Here is a 9421-nt window from a genome sequence, read left to right as displayed (position 1 = left end):
GTGGGGCTGGCGCGGGATCGGGCAGTGTTTCGTTCTGCTGTGCATGGGGTCACTATGAGTCGGAAACGACTCGACGGCACTTAACAACAACAACAACAGCCAGAGCAGTAAGGCAAGAAAGGAAAATAAAAAGCAACCAAATTGGTAAGGAAGAAATAAAACTATATTTACTGCAGACAACATGATAATACATAGACCATTCTATAGATTCAGCAATAAAACTACTGGAACTAATAGAAGGATTTAGTTAAGTGACAGGGTATAAGATAAACATACAAAAAATCAGTCAATATCCTCTACATCAATAAAGAGCTCTTTGAAAAGTAAAGCAGGAAAAAAAAAATACTATTTAAAATAACTACCACAAAGATAAAATATTTAGGGATAAACCTAACTAGCTATACAAAATAGAACTGCAAGAAACTAAGAGACCTACATGAATAGAAGAACATGCCATATTCATGGATAAGAAGATTTAACTTTGAGAATATGTCAGTACTACCAAAAGTAATCTATAGATATAATGAAATTCCAATCTAGATTCTTTAAAGAGATGGAAAAAGTACTCATCAAATGTATATGGAAATGAGAGCCAATCAGGTTCAAAGCCCTAATGAAGAAGAACAATAAGGTAGGGGCCTCACATTTCCCATTCTCAAAATGTACTATATCGCCACAGTATTCAAAACAGCCTAGTACTGGTACAATAAGAGAAATATAGACCAATGGAACAGAATCAAGAATCCATTCTTGATAAAAACTCTCAATAAAATAGGAACAGAAGGGAAATTTCTCAAGATAATAGAGGATTTATACATAAAGTCAACAACCAATATTATCCTCAAAGGGGAGAGATTCAAAGCATTCTCCTTGTGCATGAGAACTAAACAAGAATGCCCTCCAACACCACTGCTATTCAATGTTGCATTGGAAGTCTTAGCCAGGACAATAAGGCAAGGTAGAGAAATAAAATTTATCCAAATTAGCATAGGAAAGTAAAACTATTTCTATTTGCAGATTAAATGATCCTATACATAGGAGCTCTGGTAGCGTGATGGCTAAGTCACTTGCCTGCTAACCAGACAGCTGGCGGTTCAAACCCACCAGCCACTCCTCAGAAGGAAGGTTGGGCAATCCTACCTCCGTAGTGATACAGCCTCGGAAACCCAAGGAGGGGTTGTTATGAGTCGGGGCTGACTCGATGGCACATAACAACAACAACAACATACATAGGAAAACCAAGATGCTACAGAGTAAAATCCCTGGAACTAATTTATAAATTAATTAATAAAAGTTCAAACAGAACAAGGGCATACTGCATGGTTCAAAATCAAGAAGGGAGTGCGTCAAGGTTGTATCCTTTCACCATGCTTATTCCGATTGTATGCTGAGCAAATAATACTGAATTATACAAAGAAGAACATGACAACAGGATAGGAGGATGACTCATTAACAACCTATGATATGCAGATGACACAACTTTGTTTGCTGAAAGTGAAGATGACTTGAAGTACTTACTGATGAAGATTAAAGACTACAGTCTGCACTATGGATTACACCTCAATTTATATTCAAATAAAAAATGTTCACAACTGGTCCGATAAACAGCTTTACAATGGATGGTAAAAAGATTGAAGTTGTCAAAGATTTCCTATCACTTGGTTCTACAATTAGCACCATTGAAAGTAGCAGTCAAGACATCAGACAACGTATTGCGTTGGACAAATCTTCTGCAAAAGACCTCTTTCAAGTGATGAAGAGGAAAGATGTCTCCTTGAAGACTAAGGTGCACCTAACCCAAGCCATGGTATTTTGAAATGCCTCTTATGCATGTGAGAGCTGGACAATGAATAAGGGAGACAGAAGAAGAGTTGATGTTTTTGAGTTGTGGTGTTAGAGAAGAATGTGAAGAGTACCATGGACTGCTACAAGGACTAACAGATCTGTCCTGGAAGAAATGCAGTTGGAATGCTCTTTGGAAGCAAGAATGGTCAGATATCATCTCACCTAATTTGGTATGTGGTCAGAAGGAACCATTCCCAGGAGAAGGATATTATGCTTGATAAAGCAGAGGGTCAATGAAACAGGGGTAGGCCCTCAACAAGATGGATGGACACAGTGGCTGCAATGATGGGCTCAGATATAGCAAGGATCATGAGGCTGGCACAGAACCAGACAATGTTTCGGTCTGCTGTGCATAGGGTCACTATGAGTCAGAGATGACTCAGCTGCACCTAACAACATAACAACAACAATTAAAAGATTCAGCAAAATGGCAGCATGCAAGAACAACATAAAAAAAATCAATAAAAAGATCTCTGAAAAGGAAATAAGGAAAGCAATACTATTAATAATAGCTATCAAAAAGATAAAATGTTTAGGAATAAATCTCAGTAGAGACATGAAACACCTATATAAAGAAAACTACAAAACAATACTACAAGAAAATATCAGAAACTGACATAAATGGAAGATCATGCCATGCTCCTGGATAGGAAGACCGAACTTTGTGAAAATGTCAGTACTACTCAAAGCAATCTACAGATTCCTATGCAATCCCTATCCAGATTTCAATAAACATTGTTTAAAGACTTAGGAAAACCAATTACTAATTTCATATGGAAAGAAAAGATTGATTGGATAAGCAAAGCACTACCAAAGAAGAAAAACAAAGTAAGACTCACACTCTCTGATCTTAAAACCTACTATATAGCCATGGTCATGAAACAAGCCTGGTATTGGTATAACAATAGACACATACACCTGTACAACAGAACTGAGAATCCAAAAACACATTCATCACATACAGACAGTTGATCTTTGACAAAAGGTCAAAACCCATTAAATGGGGAAGAGATAGTCTCTTTAACAAATAGTGCTGGCAAAATAGGATATCTATTTGCAGAGAAATGAAACAAGATCCACACCTCACATCATACACACATTAAAAAAAAAAAAAATCATCGTGGATCAAATACTAAATGTAAAACCCAAAACTATAAAGTTCATCAAAGAAAAAATAAGGGCAAATTTAGTAGCACTAATTTTATGGCATAAGTAGACTATAAAGTATAACTCAAAATGCACAAACAGCAGAAGAGAAAACAGATGACTGGGACTTTCTAAAAATTAGATTCTTATATGCATCAAAAGACTTCTCCAAAAGAGTAAAAAGAGAATCTACAAACGGGGGAAAAAAAAAAAAAGAAAATAGCAACTATATATCCAAACTTCTGTAGTGATACTGCCTTGGAAACCCAAGGACAGGTGGTTATGAGTCAGATTGGACTCCACAGCAGTGCGGTGTTTTTTTTTTTTTTTTGGTATATATCCAAAAAGGGATTATCTCTAAAATTTATAGAAAACTGCAATTCCTCAACATCAAAAAGACAAACAATCCAATTAAAAAACAGGCAAAGGCCATGAACAGACACTTCACCAATGAAGATATTCAAGCACCCAACAAACACATGAAGAAATGCTCATGATCACTAGCCATTAGAGAGATGGAAATCAAAACAATAATGAGATATCAAATCACACCAACAATAATAGCAAAGTTGAACAAGACAGAAAACAACAAATGCTGGTGAGGGTTTGGAGAGATTGCACCTCTCATACCTGCTGGTGGGACTGTAAAATCATACAACTGCTGTGGAAAACAGTATGCCGCTTCCTTAAAAAGCTGGATATTGAAATACTATTTGATCCAGCAATCCCATAACTAGTGCTATATACTAAAATGTGAGAACTGGGATATGAACATATAAATGTATACCCATGTTCATCACAGTACTATTCACAAAAGCAAAGAAATAGAAACAATCTAACTGCCTGCAGTAGTCTGGTTTTGAGTGGTTCAGTAGCTAGATGTAGTTATTCCCCACCATAAGACTGGTAATCAACTCCATGGTAGAATCTACTGGAGCATCTGAACAGCAGCCTTAAGGATATGGTCTACTTCCAGTATATAAGAAGCTTTGAGAAGGGTATCTGGGGCTTTTTGGTGTGCTTAGATCGTCCATGTAGCCAAGTCTTCATTCAGCAGAGCCTGCCATATTTCCTGATGATTTTGGGACTTGAACTAGTGGCCTGCCATGTTGTTTGGTAATAATCTTGTGACTATGCAAATTTATCTGTCAACCTTGGGTTTGTCAGCCTTAGCATCCAGCAGCTGCCTGAGTAAAAAGATGCCTCCAGCTCCAGTGGGCTGGGAGCAAGAGGCAGAGCTGAAGCTCAAGGTCAAGGGGTCTTCACCCAGCCAGTAGAACTTGACAGTTTGAACTTGGACTTCTAGCCTCCTAAACTCTAAGAGAATAAACTCTTGTATGTTAAAGCCATCCATTTGTGGTATTTTCTGTTAGAGCAGCACCAGAGAACCAAAACAGTGCGCATCAACAGATGAATGGATAACCAAACTGGTATATACACACAATGGACACTATGCAACATTAAAGAATAATGAAGAATCAGTAAATCACCTCATAATGTAGATGAACTTGGAGGACATTATGCTTAATAAAATAAGTCACTCACAGAAGGATACATATTGTATGACTCTGTTAATATAAAAAGGAAAGGAAAGCTAAAGAAGTGAGAGCCAGGACAAGAACAGATATATGTATGCTCATGTTCATTGTAGCACAATTTATAATAACAAAAGGATGTAAACAACTTAGGTGCCTATCAACAGAAGAATGGATAACCAAACTATGGTACATACACACAATTGAATAGTATGCAACTCTAAAGATTAATGTAGAATTTGCAAAACACTGCATAATGTGGATGAACTTGGAGGACATTATGTTGAGTGAAATAAGGCAATCATAGAAGGACAAATATTGTATTAGTCTGTTATTGTAAAAAGTCAAGGGAAGGTTTATATATGGAAGAAAATTTTCATTGTTGGTTACCAGGGGTAGGAGGGGAGGGAAGGAGAGGGAACACTGCTAGATAGGCAGAGACAAGTATTGATTTGGGTGAAGGGAAGGGCAATGTACCAAATGTGAGTGATCAACATGGTGGCATTGAGGAAAGGGAAGACATAGAGAGGTACATGGGAGGTACAGACAACAAAGATGAGCCCGTTTGCACATAAAGTATTGAATTGTCAGTAAAGGCAAACATTGATATATGGGTGGATAGATGGGTGGACAGGCTGAACAATTAGGGATGTCTATGCATGGGACAGGAGCTCTGGTAGCATAGTGGCTAAGACACTTGCCTGCTAACCAGAAGGCTGGTGGTTCAAACCCACCAGCCACTCCTCGGAAGGAAGGTTGGGCAATCCTACTTCCGTAGTGATACTGCCTCGGAAACCCAAGGAGGGGTCGCTATGAATCGGGGCCGACTCGACGGCACATAACAACAACAACACGCATGGGACAGTGTGCCCATGACCATGCATAGGGTTGGCAGACAATGCTTCTACAAGTGTATTTTATGTTCTATAAGAATGTCCAGGTATATGGTATAGCTGACAAGGGACAAGGTTGGAGTCACTTCTTGGCCACAACCAGCTACCCAGAGGGAGCGAATAGTTGGACCTGTGAGCTTGGGACCATAGTTGCAGGGGACATCAAGCTCAATTGGAATAACATACTACACAAAACATTGTTTCACATGCTGCTTTGGCAAGTAGTGACTAGGATTTTAAAAGCTTGCAAGTTGCCATCTAGATGCAACAATGGGTTTCTCCTCATCCAGAACAAAGAAGAATGAAGAAAACCAAAGAAGCATGGAAACAATTAGTCGAAGGGACTGATCCTCAGCCTACAAGACTATGAGACGAGAAAAATGAGATGGTGCCCAGCTATCACTGTCAACCAGGGGGATATCTATGTAGAAGATTCTGGATAAAGTGAGAGAACAATGTGGAACAAACCTCAAAATCATTTGGAAAAACAAAAGAAGGGACCAGTTTTGCTGGTCTGATAGAGCTTGATGGAACCACTGAGACTATGACCCCTAGCTGCCCTTCAGGTCTGGAATTCAACCCACTCCTGTTGCTTCCAGGCAAACAAAAGACAGGCATATGAACTGAACACTTACATTAGGTAGATGAACTCCTCGGAGAGATCAATCATGGGAGAATAAAAGGACTGTGTATGCATAGGGAGATAGCTCAGGGAGCAAGAGTGCATGGGATGGAAGGACACAGGGAAGAAGTAAATATGGGAGACAATGGGAAGAGAGCTGTTGCTTTGTGGAAAATGGCAGTCAATGTCATGAGACAAAGTGTATGTGAACTACTGCATGGAAAATGAATTTGCTCTGTGAACTTTCACCCAAGTCACAATAAAATTAAAAAAAAAAAAAAAAAAAAAAAAAAAAAAGGAAAGGAAAGGTTTACACAGGGAAGGAAATTTACTTTGTTGGTTACCAGGGATAGGAGCTCTGGTGATGTAGTACCTAAGGCATTTGACTACTAACCAGAAGGTTGATAGTTCAAACCCACCAGCTACTCCTCAGAAGCAAGGTTGTGCAAAACCCACCAGCCACTCCTTGGAAAGAAGGTTGTGCAATCTACTTTGCTTGCTACTTAAGGCATAGGTATTGATTTCAGTGAAGAGAAAGGCAGTATAAATAAAGCATGTTACCAGCACAATATCACTAAGGAAAACGGAGTCACAGAGACGTCCATAAGAGGTACAGGCAGTAAGGGTAAATACTATTACATACACAGTACTGGGTTATCAGTAACAGCAAACATAGTCTATGGGTAGATACGTAGGTAGACATGCAAGATGGTCAGGTATGGATAGGCAAAAGGGAATGTACCCCTATCCACACATAGACTAGACAGATGATATTCCTACATGTGTATTTGATTGTGCTATAAAAATGTCCATATGCAGTTTAAAGCTAACACTTGGCAAAGTTAGAAGAAGGTCTTAGCCACAACTAAGCACCTTGAGGGAGTGAGCCACCTGGTCTGAGGGCTCAGGACCATGCTTTCAGGGGAAATAGAGCTAAAATGGCACAACACAGTACATAAAAACATTGCTCTACATCTTCATTTGGTGAATAGTGACTGGGGTCTTAAAAGCTTGCGAGAGGCCATTTAAGATGCAACTATTGGTTCTACTTGTCTGAGCAAAACAGAGTTACTCAAATCAAAGATGCATAGAAAAAATTAGTACAAATAACTAAGGGACCATGAGAACTTCAGCTTATAAGACATTGAGACCAGAACTACATTGTGCCTGCCTACCACTGCCAACCACTGGGAGAGGTATCAAAGTTGGAGACTCTGGATAAAGTGGGAAAAAAATGTGGAAAAAAATTTAAAAATATAAAAAATGTTAGGATTGGTCACATAGAAATGGGTGAAACTTCTGAGACTATGGCCACCATTCACCCTTTGGGCCTAGAACTGGATTCACTCCTGTTGCTAAATGTTAGCCAAATAATAGATAGACCTAGAAGCTGAACAGCTATACTAGGGAGATGCACCCCCTAGAATAATCAACCACGGGAGACTAGAAGGGCAATATTTGCACAGGAAGAAAGCTTGGGAAGCAGGAATGCATAGGCAAAAAAGGAACCAGGGAAAGGATAACACAGGAAGGAGTGGGAAGCGACCTATTACACTTCTGGGATTATAATCAGTGTCAAAACAAGAGGTATGCACTTATGAGTGTAAGACAAATCTTCTTTATAAAATTTCACCCAAATCACAATAAAAAGTTAAAAACAAGATAAAATTGAAAATACTACTAATAATAACAAACTTACTGCCATCAAGTCGATTCCCACACATGGCAACCCCCATTGGATTTCTGAGGAGGTAAATCTTTGCAGAAGTAGATTGCCTGGTTGTCCTTCTGCGTAGTGGCTGGTGTGTTTGAATCATCAACCTTCTGGTTAGAGGTCAAGTGCCTTAGGTATTGTGTCACCAGAGCTCCTTACTACTAGTAATATGCTCTGTAAACTTCCACCCAAATCACAATAAAATGCTCAAAGAAAAACAAAAAACATGATATGTGTATCTAGATTTATGTCCTATTTATAATTAAAATGTAAGCTTTTTTGTTTATTTTTTGAAAGGATATCAAGGTATTTGAGAAATGGAATTTTTTCAGTGTTTATAAGTAGATTATGTCCATAACAAATTGCCAAGAATTGAAACTTAAGTAAGGAGTGGAGGAGCTCTGGAGTGATAGCTCCTTACGCTTTAACACATCTTAACAGGACAGCGTTAACGATTGAAGTTGTTGTTGTTGTTGTTATGTGCCGTCGAGTCAAACCTGACTCATAGCGACCCCTCCTTGGGTTTCCGAGGCAGTACCAGCCACTCCTCGGAAGGAAGGTGGGGCAATCTACTTCTGTAGTGACACTGCCTCGGAAACCCAAGGAGGGGTCGCTATGAGTCGGGGCCGACTCGACGGCACATAACAACAACAACAACAACATCACTACGGAAGTAGGATTGCCCAACCTTCCTTCTGAGGAGTGGCTGGTGGGTTTGAACCGCCAGCCATCTGGTTAGCAGGCAAGTGTCTTAGCCACTATGTTACCAGAGCTCCCAACGATTGAAGAGTCCCCTGAAAATATGTTGAAGACTTAACCCTTGTACCTGTAAATATGACATTGTTTGGAAATATGGATTTTCTTGTTATTTGAAAGGTGTCTTACCAGATTATGAAGTGTCCTAAACCTAATGATTTCTAGTAAAGTCTCATTAAAAAAAAAAAAAAAAAAAAAAACCCACAATAGATACAGAGACATATAAACAGGGTCATGCATGTTAGGACTTGTCTACCAACAAAGAAATGCCAAGGACTATCAGCAGACAGCAGAAACTAAGAGAGAAGCCATAGAATCAAAACTCTAATTTGGACCTTTAGCCCCTAGAACTGTGGGAATACAAATTTCTGTTCCTTACAACCACCTACTGTGATATTGGGGGCTCTAGTAGCTTAGTGCCTAAGGCACTTGACTGCTAACCAGAAGGCTGGAGGTTCAAACCCACGAGCCACTACTGAGAAGGAGGGTTGAGCAATCTACTTTCATAGTGATACCTCCTCGGAAACCCAAGGAGGGGTTGCTATGAATCGGGTCTAACTCCACGGAACATAACAACAACAACAGAACTGTGTTATTGTTTGCTATGGCAGCGCTAGCAGACTACAGCAGGTGGCATAATGAATAATCTGTAAGATTGGGGTAAAATGTTGAAAGAATAAGTGTCAGAGCAAAACTATGTGGCACATTAAGAAAGGAATCAAGGAAGCAATCCAAATGACTATCACTGGGAGAATAAAAAAACAAAATATGGTGGATACACACTATAAATTTTTTGCAGAAGATGTATGCAAAAGTTTAAATTTATTAAGCCTTGCTTTATGGCCTAACATATGGTCTATCATGGAAAAAGTTCCATGTGCACTGGAGAAGAATGCATATTGTGCTGCTG

Source organism: Orycteropus afer, unplaced genomic scaffold, assembly GCF_000298275.1.
Source record: "Orycteropus afer afer isolate SDZICR_OR568_19922 unplaced genomic scaffold, OryAfe1.0 scaffold00062, whole genome shotgun sequence".
Taxonomy (NCBI): Eukaryota; Metazoa; Chordata; class Mammalia; order Tubulidentata; family Orycteropodidae; genus Orycteropus; species Orycteropus afer.
This window is presented reverse-complemented; position numbering follows the sequence as displayed.